Here is a 23,232-nt window from a genome sequence, read left to right as displayed (position 1 = left end):
TAATGAATTATTTCAAAAATGTCCTTATGTTGAGCGGACAAAATTTTCGAATGAAATTTTCCATAGAGAAGATAAAATTTTCGGTTTTTGAAATTTTTGGTATTTGTAAACTACCGAAAATTTCAAATATATCATAGAATACCGGAAATTTCTGTTATACTAAAATTTCCGGTAGTTTTATCATTTGTATTTTCTCAATGATCAAGATTTGCCGACATATTTGAAGGATTTTGATTGCACCGACAGATTTGTGTGGTCTAGAATCAATTTTCTTTTTATAAATAGGGACATATGTTATAGAGAAAAACATCTTAAAAAATGTCTCTTCCTGAATTCTTGATTAAGGCAGAAGTTTATTTCAACGGAAACAACCCTCATGTTGATTCAAGCTTCTAGATGGTGCCACATCCCTCGCCAACTTGACAGGCAAGCTGTGAGTTCGTGCCTGATACCGATAACAGAACAATGAGAAAGATCGAGTTTCGTGAAGATTGGATTGATTGTAATGGAAGCGTGAAATACAACCTGATTGATTTGAAGACCGACAAAGATGTCAAGGCCATGTGAAAATCATTTTTCCGTAGGATAATTAAAGGTCCGATCGAGTTGGATACGCAGATAACAAAATCAGTCGACGACATAATAAAGATGTTGAAACATCTATAATCATTTGGTAGTATATAGGTTTTCATGTTTAGTGTTTTTTAATTTATATTTGTTGTGCTGTTTTATGCTGTGTTCATCTATGAATCATGTAATCCACAAAATCATTATGTAATAAATAAGTACGGCGATAACAAGTCGGTGTCACAAAATATATATTATTCAAACAAAATATAATACACCTACACAGGCCCCACGGGTTATGTCAGTTATCCTAGATAAACTTGTAAACATTTCACCATTCGGGTTTACGAAACCCGTGAGGTTATCTGCAAAAACAACAATCAACAGGAACCGACTATCGTGGTCACCGACAGGAGGTGGAGGTAGTAGTGGCCGCACGTCGTCAGCCCGTACCTCAGCAGCAGAAACCCTAGCACAAGAAGGTCTCAAAAACATTAGAAGGCCCTGGAGTCAATGGTATGAGTCAAGGGTGTGGTATACTGCGATACCACTCTAAGTAACCATCATCGCAATGTGAAGGATGTTGTATCGAAATTGCGTTAGATCTAATCTCACATGCATAACTTATGACGCGATTCTGAAACCATTTGTCAATCCCACCAGGTGCAGCCTTAAGTAATGGACGAGGGATGGAATGATCGGAGCACTTGATGGGACACACTGCAGTCTCTTATCACATATGTCGGGGAACTGCTCGTATATCAAGCACTGAACAAATAAAAAAAATGATTAATATGACTTTTAACAAATAGGCTCAAGTAACAACGTAAAAATCAAAGAATAAATGTCAGTATACCTGTAATAGGCTCAAGTAACCATCTAGCTATCTGGCATCAGGCTTGGAAGCAACTCCAAGGGCCGTGTATAACATAGTCGACACCGCCACTCCCCAAGCCCAGTTTGGAGTGTCTAGGCTACTGAACAACAAAAGGTTGCGAATATCTATATAAACTCCAGACTTGTTCGCAAAGATAGTAAATGCCATCAGTTGTAGTATGTACGTCCTATCTGCAACCTCATACCTCTCGTCGCCACAAGCACCTCGTACATGTCTCTCAACCAAGACATCCTAAGATGCAACCCTCTGTTAGTGGCAAACTCCTCGATCACCATACCCTACTCTACCTCCAAATCCTGTACAACCTGTGCCAGCACCGTCGCCTAGTTAATATGGGGAGCAGTGAAAAATTTACCAACAATGAGAATATGAAACAAAGATGAGACATAATCCAATGTGATAGTCATCTCCCTAAATGAAAGATGAAAGGATGATGTTTCAGGGTGCCACATAGGCATGGGATAAAACCCATATCCACAGGTAAAACCTGCTTTGACTGGGTTTGGATTTCCCCCGATTATAAAATAAGGGGACGAGTCTGGTAATGGGGACACTAGTACCCACCCCGAACCTGTCCCCGAACCTACCCCGTTTATTTCATTATGTACATTATTATTTATATTATTAAATATATGGCTGATGTTTTAATAATTTGATTTGTATTTATTATTTAAAATGTATGTATGAAATTTTTTGAGATTGTTTTATTTTATTATTTATAATTAGGGGTGGCAAAACGGGTCAGGTCCGCCGGGTCGGCTCGTTTGACCCGCCATTTTTGGCGGGCTGGGCTGAGGTTTTCGGCTCGGTACCTTAAGTTGGCCCGTCCCGCCTAACTCGCTTAAAAAAGCGGCCCGAGGCGGGGCGGGGCAGGTTTTGCCCGCGGGCTTTTTATTAAAAAATTATTTTTTATTTAGAATTAAAACAACTTTAACTATAAAAATAACACTCTTCTCTTATAATTATGTTGATTGAATTGTATTCTAAATTATTATACATACAAATTGAATTATAATTGTAACGTTCTTTCTGTAATTTTTTAATACATGTGTTGATTGGAAAAGCTTGAAAGAAAAGAATAGTTGTATAACATGCATAATTATTAAGTTGTTAATACATTAGCTCATATGTTTTCTTTAGAAATAGATGTTGATTTTAAGAAAAGGAGGGATTTGATGAGTCTATAAGTGTGACAAATTTTAGATTTAACTATTAAGGAATCGGTCAATATAAAAGTCTATATGAAGTAATTTGTGAGAAAGTTAGGTGTTGATATTTTATGAACTACTATTTTATGCACCGTAATGTATTATGCAGTGTAATTGTTATCAATGTCTGTCTTATGTAAATTCTTAATTGGGTTTTTTAGAAGTTAGTCTTTAAAGTGGATTAGAGTGATATGTATTCTTTATTTACTTATTTTGATACGTTTTTTTTATTATGGTTAAGTTTATTTCGTTATTTTTTTTGTTATAATTGATCTTTATTTGTTTTATTTTTTGAAGTGTTTGGACTTAAGACATGTTGAAGTTCTATTGTGCGTAGTTAAAAAAATATTTTATCGACCTTTTTGGTAATAATTAATTTTTTTGTAAATTATGTGGTAAATCAAATTGTAAAATAAAAAAATAAATGTAATTTAGCGGGCCGGCCCGCCAACCCGCCGACTCGTTAGTAAACGGGGCGGGCATGACTTTTGAGCTCATACACCTAAGTAGGCCCGCCCCGCCCCACCCCGCTTTTGGACAGGCTTAAATGGGGCGGGCCTAAACGGGGCGGGCCGCCCACTTTGCCACCCCTATTTATAATGTAATTTGATTTTTGAAAAAGTAAATATTTTTATTAAAAAAATTGATTTTACTAAATGGATGGTGGCGGGGCGGGGATACCCGAACCCAATCCGAACCCGTTTGGGACGGGTTTGAGTTATAATTCTCCATCTCTGTTTGGGTTTAGGACGAGGACGAGGATTGATTAGGGATTCGGGTTTGGGTTTGGGGGAGGTAAAAATCATCCCCGACCCGCCCAGTTGCCAGTCCTAGTGCCACCGCTCAACAAAAGCTGACAAGAGGGAGGCGTCGAGCATGGTAAGTGAGCACTCGACGAAATCCAGCAGGCTAAAGTCGGTAACAATATGCTATGGGATGTGACTTTCAGCGTCAGATGCTCATGTAAGAAACAAAATAAAAAATAATCAATAATCTTTTAGATAGACAATCGAGCCAAAATAATCAATAAATAATTTGCAATAAAAAATATAACATGTATACCTCACCCTATCATATACACAATGCGACATGGTCACCATTTCCTGTGAGCACGAACCTGTCAGTATGTCCTTCTGGATAGGCTCCATCAGTATGAACTGATGACTCTGTAGACGCATGTATCGTGGCATTTGTATCAAAATGAGATACCTCATCAACTGCCACAAGAGCTTCCTCAACAACCACCTCTACCGCGGGTACCTGCTTCTCCATATCGGGCACCACCACAACTGCATCCTCCACAACCGGTACCTCCACAAATGGCTTCTCCACAGCTGGTACGGCCATAACGGGCTCCTCCACAGGCACAATCACAACTGGCTCCTCCACATGTGCCTCATATGCAGTAGCAACTCTAGCATTCCGGCGTCTGGATGCGCGGTACTGCGTTTGATAAGTCAACCGTTTCCGATGAGAACTAGTTGGAGGATGTCTTCCAGCCCGTAGTTGAGTAGCCTCTGCATCATCCCTCCTGGCTTAAGTGTCTGCTCGTTACGAAACCATCTTTACCTCAAGTCTTCACTGAAACAAATAAATAAGCCAAAAAAATGAACTTCCGAAAAATTTGAAATTTCCGGTATTTTTCAGAAAATTTTGAACTACCGAAAAATTTGAAATTTCTGATATCTTTTTTAAAAAATTATACTACCAAAAATTTCAAAATTTACGATACAAATTTGTAATACGGTGGGAGAACTGACTTTTTGAAATGTTGCGGATAGCAAGAGTCGCCACCGACTTTTATTTTATCCAATTTATAGAAAGGCTAAAAGAACAGGAAAAGACCTTTTAAAAAGATTTTAAATTCGGGGGGTAAGTTATACAAAGGGAAGGTGTATGCACCCTTTGTATCCATGGTTATCCACGGGCTCTTAATTGCTTAGCTCACTTTGTTTGTTTTCAAAATGTTTGAAGTGTAGTGTGTGAATAGGAAAAAGATTTGAATAAGAACTTTAGCTTGTAAATAAGCATAGTCTTTTTGAAAAGATTCTTTGAAAATAAGTGGGAAAAGATTTTGAAATTTGAATTTGAATAGAGCAAGCAATCAGGAGCACCTACCCTAAGTTAGAAAAATCGTTCTTTTAGCTTTTCAGTTTGAAAAGGCTATCCATACCATGAGAGGGTAGGAAGTCCTTTCATTGGATGTTAAGGGTCATTGAGGAATTATCGTTCGCCATAAAACTGTCCCTACCATATAGAGGGTAGGTAGTCTCAAGGAAGGATATAATAATCATTTTAGACAACAAGCGAGGATACCTTAGCAATGGGACAATCATCATTTACCGAGGCAACTCCTAGGGGCAAAATCTTATGATGATTTCAATGAACTGAGGGCAACATTTGCTTTAGGTATCCTCAGAATCGAGGGACTTGACTATTCAGAGTTATAGTTAAAGGCAACAAATAATCAGGCAACAGGCAACAAGGCAACAAGAGAGGTTACCCCAAAGGTGAGTGTGTGGCGCAATCACGTGGTTCGATTCAGATATTTTATCTTGTAATTAATTATTCTACATTAATTCAAGGCTGTCACTCCCTAGGATTACTAACCACGCAGAAATGTAAGGCAGAAGTTAAATGTCCTACGCTATTACAATAAACACCTGTAGGGCAGAAAAATAAAGGCAGGAAAGTAAACCTAAACTATTACATGGCTTTGGGGCAGTTACATAATAGTGAAGATTTGAGCGCGAAAATAAAAGTCTAATTAACTATTATAAGCCACAAGGGCAAACCACAAAAATAAGACAGGATAAACTCGCATAATTGAAAGGTAAATTAAAAGGGCAAAATAAAAAGATGGCATTCGACAATCACAGGGTATGGGGTGAGGAGAGAATTCGCGCATAAAAAGGTAACAGATCAAAAATTAAAAGGTTTAGGAAAAACAATGATTAATAGTCATGATGAAAATAGTTAGCCAAAAATAAAATCAGGGCTTGAAAACCTAAAAATAATTAATTAACATATAATTAAATTATTATCCTAAAAATAAAACCCTAATTATTTTATTAACCTAAAACTAAATAATAAACCTAATTTAAACTAAACTTAATCAAAAACTAAAGTTAATTATTAACTAATTAAACGGCTAATTCTATTATTAAAAAATAAATTTTGTTATTATAAAGAAAAGTTAAGTTTTTTTTCAAGAGGATTAAAAAAAAGTTTCGTTAAAAAGAAAATATATAGAAAATAATTATAAAACAAAAATAATAAAAAAAAATTAAAGAACCTGAGCGTGTGATCCTGTATGACTCTTCGCTGGAGGTACGCGCATGGTACGCGCTGTGGCCTTTCCTTACTGAATCTGCAAGTAATGTTAATGTTAGAAAAAATAAAAGGGAAAAAGTGAAAAGCCAAGGATCGAACCATCCCCCTTTGAATTACATGTTCCTGTCCTTTTCCAGCTGCACTGTGTTAATTAATCATTAGTAGATTGATTAGCGAAGAATAAATATAAAACAATTGAAAACCAAAAGGAATTTTCAAATAGTCAAACGCGTGGGTCCCAGATGCCTTGGACGAACCAATCGCAGATGGAGAGAGACTCTTGGGTGGTTGACTAGCCAATAAGAACGCGCTGCGTGTGGTCCAAGGTCTCCCCATCTGGCACAGACGAATCATCACGCGACACACTGCAACCGCCTGAGCTTAAAAAATTAGAGACACCGGAGACGAACTCTGGTCGTCTTCTCCGACCTGCAACCACTCTAAAACACACGAAAACATACCGTTTGACATGAAATAAAAACCCAGATCCACAAATTACCACATGGCGAATCCAATGATGTAGTTTTTTGGTCTCAAGGATAGTTGGATCCTGTGTTTTGAAGCTTGACAGTTGGTGAGCCCTAACAATGGCGTATCCTAGTTTAAGCGTTCAAGCATTGATTTAATGGCTCCAATCTGTTCTAAGCTTCATCAAAAACTCATCCAAAGCGTTAAATCTGAATAAAACATATTGGAACAGGGAAAACGAAATGCAAACATATATGGAATGACATGAACACAATGCAACCGATTTACCTGTTATGGGACATCATTAATAGACCAGTACCACTCTATATTACCTTGTGAAGCATTTGGGATGGTTAGCTGGTGTTGAAATAGGCTGCTCTTGAGAAAACGTTTTTGCCCTAGTTTTTGAGTTTTTGTAACTTAAGAAAACCTTGTTCCTTCACCTCCTTTCGTCCCCCTTTGTGGCTTCCCTATTCACAAATATATATGAGACAATATTAGGATAACTCATGGGCTTGGATACTTGCTTTTCAATCACTTGAAGAATTTGGAAAAAAGATTGATATATTTTCTATTTTTGCTCCAAATCCAATCTTGTTCATTCAAACTTATTTCTCACGAAATTTTATTTATTATGATGTATGATTAATGATTGAAATTGATTATTATGATATCTTCAATCAAATCTTTGATTTACATGAATTATCTCAATTTTAAATAAATGAAAAATTCATATAAAATTAAATAAATCTCAATAATTCATGGCAATTAGATTTGAGGTCTTGGATAACTTGAGGATCAAGAATGAATCTTAAAACTTGGGCCCATTTGCAAGAAAATCCATTTTGCACCACATTTGTTTCACATTTTCCTTTCACAATTGTCCAACTTTGATAATGCATATATCCCTCAATTTTTTAGAGGTGGAAGAGTTCTAAGACTTTTTGAAAATCTCAAGATGTCCTCTATAAGCCACTTTAGAAACTTTTTTCCATTTGAAGATTTTATCTTGATGATATTGACTTTGACAAAAAACTGCTTTTGGTTGACTTTCAAAAATGACCCATAATCTTTTGATCCATATATCTCAAATGAAGCACTTTTAGCCTTTGGCATGTGAGAGACAAAGTTGTAAAGAATTAAATTTCCTTGAAAATGAGCTTTGGATGGAAAACTTCTGACGTTCCATGTGAAAGTTATGGCTGGTCAAAGTTCAGTTGACTTTAGGTCAAAAAACCCTAATTTAGAAACTTTTGGTTTTGTTGATTTCTGAACTTTCCTTGATGAATCATGATCAATCCTTGATCAAATGATGAATGATACCTCAAAATAAGGATGTTGACAAAAAAATCAGGAATTTTGACTGTATTTTGACCATAGTTGATTTTTAGGTCAAATCAGTCGACCGTTGACCATTTGAGTTGTTTTGTGAATCAAAGCTTGAAATATAGTGGGCAAATTTTGGGATATGACAAAATTCCTCTAAAAAGTACCAGAAATTTTGCAGAAATACTTATTATTTGGTAAAATTTCCTGTATTCGCCTTGAAGTTTTCAAGGGGAGGGGGAGGGGGGTGGGAGAGAAGAGGGTGACAGGTTAATTCCTCATACTTTGTTGTAGATGATTTCATTTAATTATTCAAAAATTATTTAAATTGCCATCATTGAAATCAATAAGGAATTTTGTTTGTATTTTTTCTTATAATACTTTTAACTATAGGAAACGACATAATTCTACTTACTAATGTATATCTTAGAGAATTTTTAGGGTGGTGAACTATAAACTATTAAAAAATTAATTTTGGTGAGACCAAATTGCCACCTAAGATTTAAAAAATATTTAATTGATCTAATTTATTTTTATTCTAATAGTGATTGTTTATAAATAATTCACCCATGACTTCTCTATCGCATTGTGCAAAAATACAAAAATGCCCCTAGGTTTCAGAGTTGTATCTCCGGACGCACCAAACGTTTACTGAAAAACCAATTATTCCAGAGATGCATATCCAGAATAATGTCGGCAGAAGGCAGAAAACCAAAACTGAAAAATACCAACTTAAGAAAATCAAAATACCATTGATATCATAAAATCAACAACATATAAGGGATAAAACATTAACTTCAATATCCAGGTGGATGTTGTAACATCCTGATAATATCATTGATTGATCTTGAAACAGTCGCATCCAACTCGATCGAAAATTTTGATTCTAAACAGAAGAAGGTTCTCCACATAGCCCATAAATCATCAGCTGTCTTCAGCTCATGGTTGCTGAAGGATGGCGAGTGATACTCGATCTTCACAATTTTTCAATTGTCGCCATATGGTAGAAGGTACTACAGTCTATATTGCAGATATTCAAGAGGGGTGTACTCGGTGATCTTAAATTCTCTTGATGGTGTATTGTCGGTAAATTGAACATTTCCAACATGTCAAATGATGTTCATTCTAGTTTTTGATGTTTTGGTATGCGACAATATGCTAAGTCAGCTTATTTATAGTCGTTGGAGGTTAACATGGACCTAACAAATGGTATCTTGTGATATAAAACATTATGAAAATCTAACTTCAAAACGACCATTTATTCCTTTTTTCTAGAGATGTATTTCCGAAATCTTCCCTGGCATAACAAACAGAAGCAGAACAGGCAGAAACTTGTATTGAATGTAGAATTTTGTTGACATACTACAAAATGTATATATTAAACACCATAACACATTAATAAAATGTCACTTACAATAAAATAATAAATAACTACTTAAATGAACTGAAATAATTGTCGTCGGTCAAACCTATAAGTGGTACCCTCTTTGACTTTTCTTTATCTTTTTTTTGTTTCAGTCTTGCTTAATTGGGTGTACTCTTGCATCCTTTCAATAAATTGGTCCGATTAAGTCTCAAATTTGATTGTATAATGAGCAACCCGTTTCGGTGATGCAAGTGGTATATGGCATCCTGATTTCAAATACACTTGAACAAAATATCGCGGATTTGAAACCCACCCAACATAGATGATACGATCACTGGAGATTTGGTGGTGGAGCAGTGCGCAATGGGAAAAAAGTTTCCGAGAATTCAATCTTGTAAGATCAATACATACTCTCTTATATGCACTTGCTATGAGATGACCCATCTTAGGGAAACACATACATTTACCCTACATTCAATTGGGTTAAATGTAATACAAATGGTGCTGCTAAAGATAACCATGCGGTCATAGAGCGTGTGGAGTTATATTCATAGATCAATTTGCAATATGTAGCTAAGTTGTATGACTTTGGCTCAAGACACCATCATTGTCAATAAAATTTTCAGTGAAGACAACAACTGTGTAGATAAGCTTACAACTTTCACTTTTCGATAAAGCAGAGAAAAGGCTACTAGATTGGATTAATCTATTAGGAATGATGTATCTTCTGAAATAATATTGGTATTTTTACAAAGGGTTGGATGAGATTTAAACCAAGCATCCAAATTTTCTAAAGAAAGTAATTCTGGATTAAATTTGATCTACCATTTAATAGAAAACTTTCTTACTAACTGAAAGGTAGGACAATCTTGCCATAATTACTCACAAGTAGAGGTCCAAGAGGTAATCCAGGTAATAGTAATACCAAAAGTTCCACAAAAAGTTAACAATGCCTTATGCGGAGGACAAGTAGTATTTAAAGTAAAGTATGAAATTTCCTTAGAGGCATGAGAAGGGAAAATATCCAGATTTGGTCCAATTAAGTGAAACCACTGGATAAACCAGTAAGGAAAATTTAATGATATATCTTTATTGAACCAGATAAATTAAGTGTGGTTAAAAGGACCAACGACTAAAAAAATTAGACCAAACATCCATGTAATAAAGATAATTAAATGTTTTTGGAGTATAAGACCTCGAAAAGGATTTTACTTTAATGGGAAATACTTTTACAATTTTAAACTTTGAGAACTTAATTTTTGTTTTATCATTCTCATCAACTTGATGAGTGAGAGATATAGAGTCCGCATCTACCAGAAGGAATTCATAAATTTCTCTGGTCTTTAAATAATCTTTTGGTAAAAATAAAAATATCGGGGAGAAATTCTTAGACAAATGTTTAGTAATAGAAGTAGATTTTATAGTAGATGGAGGAGTATAATATGATAATTTTGAAGAAGGTATAATTTGAGAGGATAAAGGGGTAGTGATCTTCTAAGTAAATGATAGAGGAGATAATAATGCAGACCTTATTATTAGTTAGGGTGAGGAAGGGTAATGGAGAGGTGATTTTTTATATATAAGAATGAGATTCTAAAACTATGGATTTATCGTTTGAAAGTAATGGGGGTCGATATTTGTATCTTGGATAGGATAGACGAAGAGCCTTGATGGGATGCTACTATCATTGAGAACCTACACATTAAGTGTCTTTCTTGGAATATGTAACATTTTGCAAGGAGTCTATGACGTGTGTCCCTATACCACTAATGCGCTTCCTCTACCTCAGGATACTCGGGTATTTTGAATAATTTTTTTTATGAAATCTAGATCGTTGGTAGTGCATCTCACATTTCCGAACATAGTAAATTGTACTGCCCCTAGTGGCTAAGGCACACATAAAGGGACCATGAAGTACCATTTTTCCATTTCTTCCATTTGTGAACCTCAAAAGTTCTTCTTCCTTGTATTGTCAACTTCACTCTTTCTTGTGTGCTCTTATGCACTGATTTTTTAGTAGATTCATCTTTGATATCTTGTTTGGTGGTATCAAAGACACACATGCGATCAACTCATCTATTTTTAAGGTAAGGTTTATATATTTCCTTCTTCTTTCGCTTCCTCTATTTTTAGGGTTTCTAGAGGGCATGTTTTTATGATGTTATAATGTTCGAATTTATGTTATTGCCATGTTTAATCACTGTGTTGAACCTTTACCCTTTCATGTGTATTGCCCTGTTTTTGTATATTTTCCTTTTTGATATTAACAATATTGTTCAGAATGGAGACTCCACCTACCTTGCTTCATAAGTCAAGGGGAGAATGCGTCTGATTTGGACCAAGCATTCAATGAGGCGGGACGTTTGATTAAATAGGGAGTACTTGTTCTTGAGGATGGTGAAAGGGTGTGTAAAAAATACGAGGTGCATCATTCCTCTTCATAAGTGTCTATTTTCCTTGATAGGTTTTCTTCTCCCCTTTACAATTTTACCTTTTGAACTTTGGTACCCTATTATTGTTGGGTCCTTTAGGGTTAGTAGGTTTAAGGTGACTCAAGTCATTAGATTTAAATCTATTTGACCACTTTATATTTCATTTTGCTAAAATAATAAGGCTTAAGATGGTCAAGCTTACAACAACAACAACAACAACAACTCCATCTTTAAACACAATGATTGATTTTCTTTTTAGTATGACATATGTTACTAAAAAATTTAGAATTGGTTTTAGGTTCATAACCTAAACCAACTTTACTATATGACGCTCTTCGATTACCTTGAAGAAGATTCAAGTTAACTTTTCCTTTAGTGATTTTATCAAGTGTGTTTTGTAATTCATCATTTTTATTTTTCAAAACATTACATTGACCACACTTGATAGATTCAACTTAGAATTCTTTAGAAGAGGAAGAGTTATGAATTAAAGTATTTTGTCTTCCTTTTAGACTTTCTATTTCTTTCAAGAGGTTTTTATTTTCAAATTCAAAGTAAGAAGTAATGTTTTTAGAGTTGGAGACAAAATGTTTTAACTTACCGCTTTCTTAATTTAATTTCTTGCGAATTCTAAATAAATCACGATAAGAGAAATGTGAAGTTACCTCGTCTTCTTCTTGATCTTCCACGAGACAGATGTTAGTTACTTTATCATTTGAGAAATCCATTTCATTTTTATCCTATGAGATGTACGCTTTTTTTTTGCTTCTTTTTTAGGTTTCTTGAACTCTATGTGATTTCAACGAACCTTAACTTTTTCTTACTTTCCTTAACCTCTCCCAATTCAAGCTTTTTGAAAATAGATAGTGGCATTAAACTCACACTGGAACCAGAATCAATGAGTGCCTTTTTGAACATTCGATTCCTGATAGTGCATAGTATCTCCACAGCTCCAGGGTCTTCCCTCTTGGTTGGGATCTTCCTTACTGACGAGACTAAACCGCACTTCTCAGTTGCAATCTTTTGTTCTCCTTCCACTGATCTCTTCTTTGTCATTACCTCCTTCAGAAATTTCTTATACAATGGCATGTGCTCAAGTGCTTCGAAGAAGGGTAAATTCACCTCTAGCTTTTTGAACAATTCAGTAAATTTCTCAAAGTCTTTGTCTTTTGAATCCTTCTTTGTCACTCTGGAAGGGAAAGGTAGTTTGATCGTCGGTTCAGCCTTTTTCTTAATTTTTTCTTCAACTGATTTAACCGGTTGTATCACAACTTCTGGCTCTTTTGGGTTTTCTCTTATTTCCAAATCCACCTCTATTACCATGGGGTCATCTATTTCCTCATTTTCTTTTTCCGATTCTGCCACTTTCTTACTTCTTGTAGTAACAGCATTAATCTTCTCTTGATCTTTCGGATTTTTCACAGTTGCGCTCGGAAAGCTACCTTGTGCCTGTAGAGTGAGATGTTGTGCTATTTGACCCACTTGAACTTCTAGATTTTTGATTGAAGCTGTGGTGTTCCTTTGGTTGTTTCTGGTTTCTTCTTGAAACTGAGAGCATTGTCCAACCAGTCTCTCAATAGCTACTTCCCACTCTGCCTTCTGAGGATTTTGTTGTTGATCTTTCCAAGCAAAGTTGGGATGATTCTTCCACCCTAGATTATAAGTGTTAGAATACGGATTGTTTTGTCTTAGGAATTTGATTTCTTCAATCTGCTTGGGCGTAGCAACACAGTATACAGTTTGGTGAGGACCTTGGCAAATTTCACAACTTACAGGTTGAGCTTGTTGAACTTGAGCCACCTGTTGTGTACCTATGTTCATAGCCTTCAGTCTCTTTTCAACTTCTGCAGCTATAGCATCTTCAACCCGGATTTTTGAAGTTTCCAATTTAAGGTCAATGATTCCCTCCGGTTTGCTAGCACACCTGTCATACAACTCCAAATGTTCATTTGCAGCTATTGCTTCAATGATTTTGATGATGCCGGAGGCTGTTGTGAAATTTGTTGAGCCTCTAGCGGCTGTATCAATCAACTGCTTTGTTTTCATTCTGAGCCCATTGACAAATACTTGCATTTGTTCAGTCTTGTCCATATTATGAGTGGGACATGCTACTAGAATTCTTTTGAATCTTTTGTAGGCATCTCCTAAGGGTTCACCCTCTTTCTGCTTGAAGTTCAAGATATCATACCTCTTCCTTATAAATACAGATGCGGGAAAATACTCATTCAAGAAAGCCTTCTCCATCTCTTCCCATGATGTGATACTACCTGCTGGAAGAGAATAGAACCACTCTTCTGCTTCCTCGGCTAATGTGAACGAGAACATTCTCAGCTTCTTTGCCTCTTCTGTATGCCCTTCAATTTTTAGAGTTGTACTCATGGTCAGAAATCTCTGTAGGTGCTTGTTTGCATCTTCATTAACCTTTCCGGTGAAAGGTTTTCGTTCCAGCTCATTTATTGTACTCGGATGCAATTGAAAATTTGCCGCATTTACCGGTTGGTTGACAATTGTTAGTCTACCACCCGGTGTGTTCGTAGCACCATAGTCTCCGAGAAGCCTCTCAGGTGGCGGTGGATTCTCGCCCATAACTTCTTCTTCACTTTCAGAATCTGAACCAGAATGAACTGAAATAATCTCTTCTTTAGATTCCAGTTTTTCTCGACGAGCTTGTATGTGCCTTGCGTGCAAGGTTCTTTCAATTTCTGCGTCAAAAAGAAATTCAGCTGAGGCCTTACCTCGCATAAACAGATTAGACAATTATTAGAATAATACAAAAAAAATAAAAATGCAGAAAATAAAATTTTAGTCGCAGAGCAACAAAATTTCAATTGAAGTTAAGTTAAAAATCTGTATTTTGGCAGTCCCCGGCAACGGCGCCAAAAACTTGACTGGAAAAATAGCAAGTGTACTATTTTTGCCTCTGTAGTAATAATAGGGGAAATTCCCCGAATGTCGATCTCAAGGACTGCGTAGGAAATACAGATTTGTAAAATATAATTCAATTGAACAAAAACTAATGTTTTGGTTTTGGGGAATTTAATCCTTGCAAAGAAAAATAATGAGAAAAATAAATTGAGTTTTGTTATCAAATATATGAGATGCTAGGGTGAGTGGTTGATTTGGCATGTAACACTTTCAGAATTAAGATCTCTTCAACAAGTTCATAACATTCAGTTACCACATCCTTAGGGTGTTTCCTCCTAAGTCCTTAGTGAGGAAACCTTTGGTCTTCCAACCTAAATCCTAAGTCCTTAGGAACCTAAATTGAAACCAAGCTTTTATATAATCAAGATTATGTGGTAATTATAGGGTATCCCTAGTCCTAGGTGATATCTACTATAATCAAATTATACACAAACCCTAACAACTACAGTCCTGTATTTATTAGCCATAGATTAATCCTTATTTGACCGATAAAGAAAACAAGAAGAACATTGCATAATTTAACTGAATAATATAAACCAATATATTGACGAAATCACAAATTCATCGTTATTACAAAAACCAAATCAGGACCACCCCCTAGCATTGGGGGGTTTAGCCTCTCATAATATTCAAGAAAGACAAAGTAAAGAATTTAGACATTACAAAGATAATTGGGAACTTTGATCTTCAATGGTGTCCACCGTTGAATCTCTCCGTCTCCGAAACCCTTGATGAAGCTATCTTCTCTCTTCTGTGATTTTCTATCGTATGATGCAAAAGTCCCAAAATAATTCTCTCAAACTCAACTAAATAGTCTAGGTACAAATCTCAGGTAAATGAAATGTCTAAAGTACCCTCAAGGTGGAGATTTAGTGAAAAAGCCCTAAAATTGGAAGTTTTCACGCTCACAGCAGCACTGGCCGTGCTTGGACGCACGGGCGGTCGTGCTGCTCTTTATTTTTATTTTTGCTCCCAGCCATCCTGACACGGGCCGTGCGTGGTCCCTGGATTTTGTATGGAGAGTGCCATTCTCCTGACACGGGCCGTGCGTGGAAGCACGGGCGGCCGTGTTAGACCCCAGAACCTTGAATTTTCATCTTTCTCTTGCCTCTCCTTCCTTCATAGTTGCTTTGACACTTAAGATGACTTGTTCAAACCTGAAATTCGTACACAACTAACCAAACGGCATAAAAAGCATCTAAATAACTTAAATTAAAACATAATGCAAAGTAAACATAAAACCAATCAAACATGAAATACTTAAACAAAAACAATAAAACATTGATCAAAGTGTTACCGAATCGACAAATTTAGACCGAATCCATGATAGAAATTAGGTTGAAATGGTGACCGATCGGTAGTCACTAAATTTATTGAACATAAGTGATGATTACTCATAAGATTGCATTGAAGATACGACCAACTCTAGTTGAATCACCAAATTCTACCTCTAGATGTTCCACTTTTAAAAACTAGTATTATCCCAGTAGTGTGTGTTAAAGAAGTTGTGTTTCCATGTCTTTTTGCTGAATCATAGGCATTCCATTCAATAGATGCAACTAATTGTATTTTTAGATCAAGTTAGACAACAATATATGGTCAAAATGACTTGCATCACATGAGACTAACACATTGCGCTTCCAAATCTCTCCAATTTTATTAAACTTTGATTAAATCTAACACCCTTCCAGTCTTTCCATACATCAATAAACTTTAAAAAAAAAAAAAACTAAATCACATTTAGATGTGTTATGTATTCATCTGAACTTCCTTCCACTAAAATATCTTTTTATTTGTAAATGCAAACAGATTCCATTTACGCATCTTCATTATTATGTTGGTAAACACTACATTCCCGTAAAATTAGCCACATTCATTCAATAAATAAAGGTGGGACAGATATTTGAGTTTAAAAAAAATAGTTGAAAAAGTGATTCCACCTACCATTTGAAACTTTAGGCATGTTCCACCAATAGTAATAGTGATAAATGGTCTAGTTTGGTGGAAAATGACTTAATAATAAATTAAAAGATACACTGACCTTATTTATAAGTAAATATTTCTTTTTTTAGGTTCATTGAGTAATAAATGTATTTTATTTACATAATAGATCAGATACATTCATTACTCAATGAACCGTAAAAAAGAATCTTTACTTATAAATAAGGTCGGAGGGAGTATATTGATATAAGTAGTATGAAACATAATTTTTTGACCGAATATAGTAGGCCACATCAATGTTATATTTGTCGTTTTTACATTACCTAAGCTATAATATTCAAATATCTCTCTCTCTTATTTTTCTATAGAATTTTTTTCAAATATAGCTATCCATATAAGAGACTTACAACTAATTATTCTTATATACACTTGTACTAGTATATAACTAGCATAAAGATTTATATTTATATAGTAATATATTCACATGTGGCATATTAAAAAGTCTCATTGAGTGAATGTATGTGCCATGCACTTTTTAGCCACGCAAGCTTCATTTTCAGTCTATAATCTTTCTTTGGTTTTATTGCATGCTTGTCATGAAGAAAGACTCTACAAGTATGCACTAACTTTAATTTCTTGGTCACTCAAGCAGTATGCCACACTATCAAAGGCCTTCATTTTATCCACGTGAGATAATATATTGCTGTTTTATGTAAATAATAAATGGCAAAAGGATATGCACCATTAATGGTTAAAGACTATATTGAATGATATCAAAAAAGTGAAAGAAAGCAAATTTGACGGTGATTTATAAGAATATACTAAATTGGATTCTTTGCACTCGCAATAAAAAACTTGAATAAGAAAGATTCCGAATCTTGTCGACCATAGCATGAAAAGCAAAAGAGATAGATGGTTCCACGAAGGCAGCTATGAATATATGGTGCATTTAGGCGTGAAAAAGTCTCACCTCGGCCATTAAACCCTAAACCCTTAATATATATATATATATATATATATATATATGTATATATATATATATATATGTATATATATATATGTATATATATATATATATATATATATATGTATATATATATATATATATGTATATATATATATATATATATGTATATATATATATATATATATATATATATATATATATATATCAAAGGTTGTCAGAATGACAACCCTAGTCATATATTAACTCAATAGTAAATCTAAGCAAAAACCTTAATTCTAATTTTACTAATTTAATCCTCATAAATAATAAATAATAATTATAAATATGATGTTAATAATAATAATAATAACAATAATAATATAAATAATACAAAATCATTTTAAAAAAAAACTCCTTAAAATATATAAATCCTTATGGGTAATCTTATTGACACTACCTTATGAATAAATAATATTATGATATATTACAAAAAAATCGTTGCGAAAACTAGCTAAAATTGTTGTCAAAACCAAACAAGGACTAAAAATGAAACTGCAATATTTTTAGGGACTAAAAATTTATTTAACCCTATATCTTTATCTCTAATATCTTTATTCACCACATTGTTGTTACTATTGTTTCATTTGTTACTATTGACAGGTATCTTCTTTTATTTATCTTTAATGTATAAATAATTAAACTAATAGTTTTATATTCAATCTAAGAGTAGATCATGCATGTGTTCCATAAGGTAATATTGAGAAACTCTACCTACAAAAAATGTGTTTGAAGAATTCTGATTTACTAGGGGTTAAACAAAGTAATAAGCCTTTGGAGTTTTTTGATTTAGAATTTAGAGCTAAATATATTTATGTTGTTAGAAGATCTATTATTGTTTTAGGTTAATGTTACAAAAAGTGTATTTTTTTTTTGTAGGTTATTGTATTTGGTTCCAATTTCATGTATGACTTAATTATTTGGTTATTTGGGTTTTTGTAATTTGGATAAAATCAATTTTTTAATTAATTTCTTAAAATAAATTTTTATTGTCTCTAAAAATAATATCAAACTTATTTTTGATGAATAAATTATAAGTTTATTACCTTTTGTTTTTATATACATTAATATTTATAAATTTTTACTTAACAAATAAATTTAATAACTAATTTTTTTTATATCTTATTATTCTTAATGAACATAGAACATATAAAAAAGAACATAAATTATTTATTTGGGTAAATGATGTGCATAATGATATTTTTAAGAAATCATGAAATTTATCTTATAAATTTATAAGATAATTAAATTTTACGATTTCTTACAAATAAAGGTCTACATATTTTGAGTAGGTAAGTTGTTATAATATAAATATGTATTATTTAATCTAACATATTATTAACTAAAAAGTAAAAAAAAAAATTCTTTCACATTAAAAATTTAATAGTATAATTGCAAATATAACCTAAATGACCTACACGATAATTTTATATGCAGATAAACAATTAAATATCAACTATTTTAAAAATATGTAGTTTTATTTCTAACATACCCGTGTGAAGTACGGGTCGGCGATCTAGTTTATTTAATCTTTCACTAGTAAAATACTCGTGCTTTCATATAGATTCCATCTCCTGATGTATTGAATGTCATAATTTTTTATTGTCTTTCAAAAATGTATACGTCAAACACAAAATCATTCTCCACATTATATTGATTTATGTTATCATCGTCTTTCCCCTTTGCAATATATTTTTTTGTCTTCTTTGTCTTATGTTTCTATTCCTAACACTCCAGGTGAAGAATTATCCCACCTTGAGTGGAGGCAAGCAATGATAAATGAAATGTGTACTCTTCAAAGCACTGGTACCTGGGAACCGGTACCTCTACCTCCTGATAAATATGTAGTAGGCTTTTTATAGTGAAGGTTGGACCAGATGGTAAGATCAATCGTTTTAAAGCTCGTTTGGTAGCCAAAGGATACACTAAGATTTTTGGATTGGATTATAGTGATACCTTCTCGCCTGTAGCCAAGATGACATCTATTAAACTTCTTCTATCTATTGCATCCATTCGGCATTAGCCTCTTCATCAACTAGACATCAAAAATGCCTTTTTACATGGTGATCTTGAAGAGGAAGTATATATGGAGAAACCACCTGGGTTTGTTGCTCAGAGGGAGTCCTCGAATATGGTCTGTAGGTTATACATGTCTCTTTATGGTCTTAAGCAATCTCCGCGAGCTTGACTTTCCAGATTCAGCACTGTAATACAACAATTTATTATGGTCCGTAGTGAAGTTGACCATTCTGTGTTTTATCGTCATTCTTCCCAAGGATGCATATATCTTATTGTATATGTAGATGATGTTGTCATAACTGACAGTGATCAACAGGGGATACTCCAGTTGAAACAACATCTTCCGAATCAATTTTAGACAAAAGATCTTAGTAAATTCCGCTACTTATTGGGAATTGAGGTGGCCCAATCTAGAGATGATTTGGTGATTTCCCAACGGAAATATGTTATGGATATTTAGGATGAAATAAGGCTATTGAATGCCAATCCAACTGATACTCTTATGGATCCAGGTGTCAAACTGTTGCCCAATCAGGTGAAGCCTCTATCTGACCTAGGAAGGTATACGATATTGGTTGGAAAATGGAATTATCTCACAATCACTCATCCGAACATCTCTTTTGCAGTTGGTGTGGTAAGCCACTTCTTAAAGTCTCTTTGTCAGGAAAACATGGATGTTGTTGTCCAGATTCTAAGATACATCAAGTGTGCTCCAAGAAAAGGTATTATGTATGAAGACAAATGACATACTCAGATAGTTGGATACTAGTCCGATGCTGATTAGGAGGGGTCACCGATTGATAGACGATCCACCTCTAGGCATTATGTACTTATTGGAGGAAACCTTATATCCTGGAAAAGAAAGAAAAAATGTAGTTGCAAGATCAAGCGCGGAGGCAGATTATAGGGCCATAGCATTGGAAATAACTTATTTGGTTAAAATAGCTGCTCAAGGAACTTCAAATTGAAGAAGTAAGATCAATGACACTTATTTGTGATAATCAAGCTGCATTGCACATTGCTTTAAATTCGGTCTTCCATGAGAATACCAGACATATTGAGATAGATTGTCACTTTTCCAGAGAGAAGATCGAGTCAGGCGACATCGCCACAAGCTTTGTCAACTTGAATGATCAATTAGCAGATGTGTTTACAAAGGCTCTTCGAAGCCCCCATAACCAATTATATATGTAACAAGCTTGGTGCATTTGACTTATATGCTTAAACTTGAGGGGGAGTATTAGTTATATGTTTACAAAGAGAATATTCCTTAGCGTGTTCTAAAATAGAATAGGATATCTATGTAATTAATACTAGGATTTATATTTTATCCTATATGATGCATCTTTCGTTGTGCTATTCAGACACACGATTTACCTAAATGTATATTAGTTTCTCCTAATTCAATAAATACAACGACACATATATCGATCATCCAAAAAGTGACCAAATGGGATTATCCCATTTGGGCACAAATCGTAAAAATGATCAACACCACAACAGTTCCAAAATAAGGTTTGTAATATATGATTAACACTTATGAGATATTATCATACAAATTCATGACCACAGGGGTTAAAGTAAAACCTCATGGGTTAAAAATTACACGCATATTATAGCAAAATATGTGGAATTAATCAGACACATCATATCAAATATATTAGAATAAACAATTACCACAATCATACTATCAAAGGTTTTAAATACCCATGGCGCTGATGAGAGGGTAAAGTAACCCTCATCACCCTACTTCCTAAAATCCACCATATAGTAAGTAATTTCCCCTTACCTTAATCAAAGCTTTTACAATGTTCTTGACGTCCCTCCCTCTCCCTTCCCAAAGTTTCCCTCTTCGTCTCTCAAATGCGTCACTTCTCACAAATTTGGCATTTCTGTCGTACCCTAGCCTCAACCCTCACGTTAATTATTATTTATAATCTCAATTAATCTTATTTCACCCTTTCACCTCCTACTTACTCACACACCCATTACTAATATTTTACCGTTTAACGTGATTTTCCTAACGGTAATATAATTTTGTTATTATTATTATCCCAATTAAATATCACCATTATTGTTGTTACAAAATAATTATTTAAATTTAAAAAAATATAAGGTTAATTGTCACACCTAAAAATAATCCAAAATATATTTTATCTAATTTAAATTAACCCCTATATTATTATTATTATTATTATTATTATTATTATTATTATTATTATTATTATTATTATATCTTCATAATATTAATATAACTAATTTTTTTCTTTCTAATATATATTTTTTCATTAAAAAAACTAACGCTCTCACCTCGACTATTTTAGTAATTATTAAATTATAAAAATATCCTTACAATATCCAAAATAATTAAAATAAAATAAATCATCAACTGAGACCAAACAACACACAAACAAATTCTTAATATTTAGGTAAAATATTAAAATTAAAGAAAAGAAAATAGGGGTGTTACAACGCTTAGCAAGAAATTATGACTGAGTTACTTCAAGGTGAAGTAAGGGTTTAGTGGCTAAGCGGTCTTGGATGGTTTGCTTAAAGAGCATAGGTGGAAAGGCTCGGTCTAAGGTGGTTAGCATGACTTAACCTAGAACAAAATAGGTGCGCTAAGCGAGTCTGAGCGGTGCGCTTAACGAGACTACCTTTCCCGAGCCTATAAATATGGGTATCATGCCTTCATTTAATTAATCTATTCAAGAGGATCAGATCACATTCATTGGAATTCAAGGTGGTTCCTTAGTGAAATTAGGTTCTCATCATAAATCACAACAAGAGAGAATAAAAGAGGAAGATCGAGGGTGAAAACACTGTCTGAGAAATCATCAAAAGATGCTTCTTAACTTCCTTATTCTATGGCTTGATTGTAATGCTACGATGAGTTAGCGTAGCTAATTTTCTATTTTATTAGGGTTAGATGTAGTTGTTATATTACTTATATTTTTATTTTGACCATGGAGTTTTATGTAATTCTTCTTAAGTTTTAATATTGATGGATTCTTCGTTCTTAAGGTTTATTTTGGATTAGCTGCCTAAACATGTTTTCTTGGTATGACTTGATATTAGAAATGGGTTGAACATGATACACAAGAAGGGGTGAATTATGGAGGTTTGAAAAAAAATATTTTCTGAATTAGAGTTTGAAAATATTTTAATAATAAATATTTTGATAAGCACCAGAAAGTAAAGATAAAGAAAATATGCCGAAAGTAAAAAAAAAAGAAAATAGAGATAACATAGGAGATTTATAGAGGTTCCATCTTAATGAAGTGACTTACTCCTCTCCCCAAGAATTGATTTTGAAAGTATTCAATAATATTTGAGAGCTTTTAGAAGGTTAAGCCCACGAACTCCCAGGAAGATGAAGTTACAGGTTAACTTTTAACCAAATAATGAACAAGGAAATGAAGTGGTTAGTCTTCACATCAAACATCGAACAAAAGCTTCAAGAGATTAGTCTCTAAGCCAAACAAAGATTTTGTACGAAATTATCTCGAACCAAGTTGAAGTTTTGAATTGGCTATCCTTCGGACCGAATTGAAGTTTTATACCAGGCTAACCAGTAACCACGAATTGAATTGAGATTTATATCAATCTAATCTCGAACTGATTGAGCTTTTGTACAAGGCTGAGCTCAAAACCAATGTGAATATTTTTCACTAGTTATTCTTCACGAACCTAGAAGAAAAGCTTTTCTTCAAGTGGCAAAGCTCACGAACCAAACTGAGACTTAC

Source organism: Vicia villosa, linkage group LG1, assembly GCF_029867415.1.
Source record: "Vicia villosa cultivar HV-30 ecotype Madison, WI linkage group LG1, Vvil1.0, whole genome shotgun sequence".
Lineage (NCBI taxonomy): Eukaryota > Viridiplantae > Streptophyta > Magnoliopsida > Fabales > Fabaceae > Vicia > Vicia villosa.
This window is presented reverse-complemented; position numbering follows the sequence as displayed.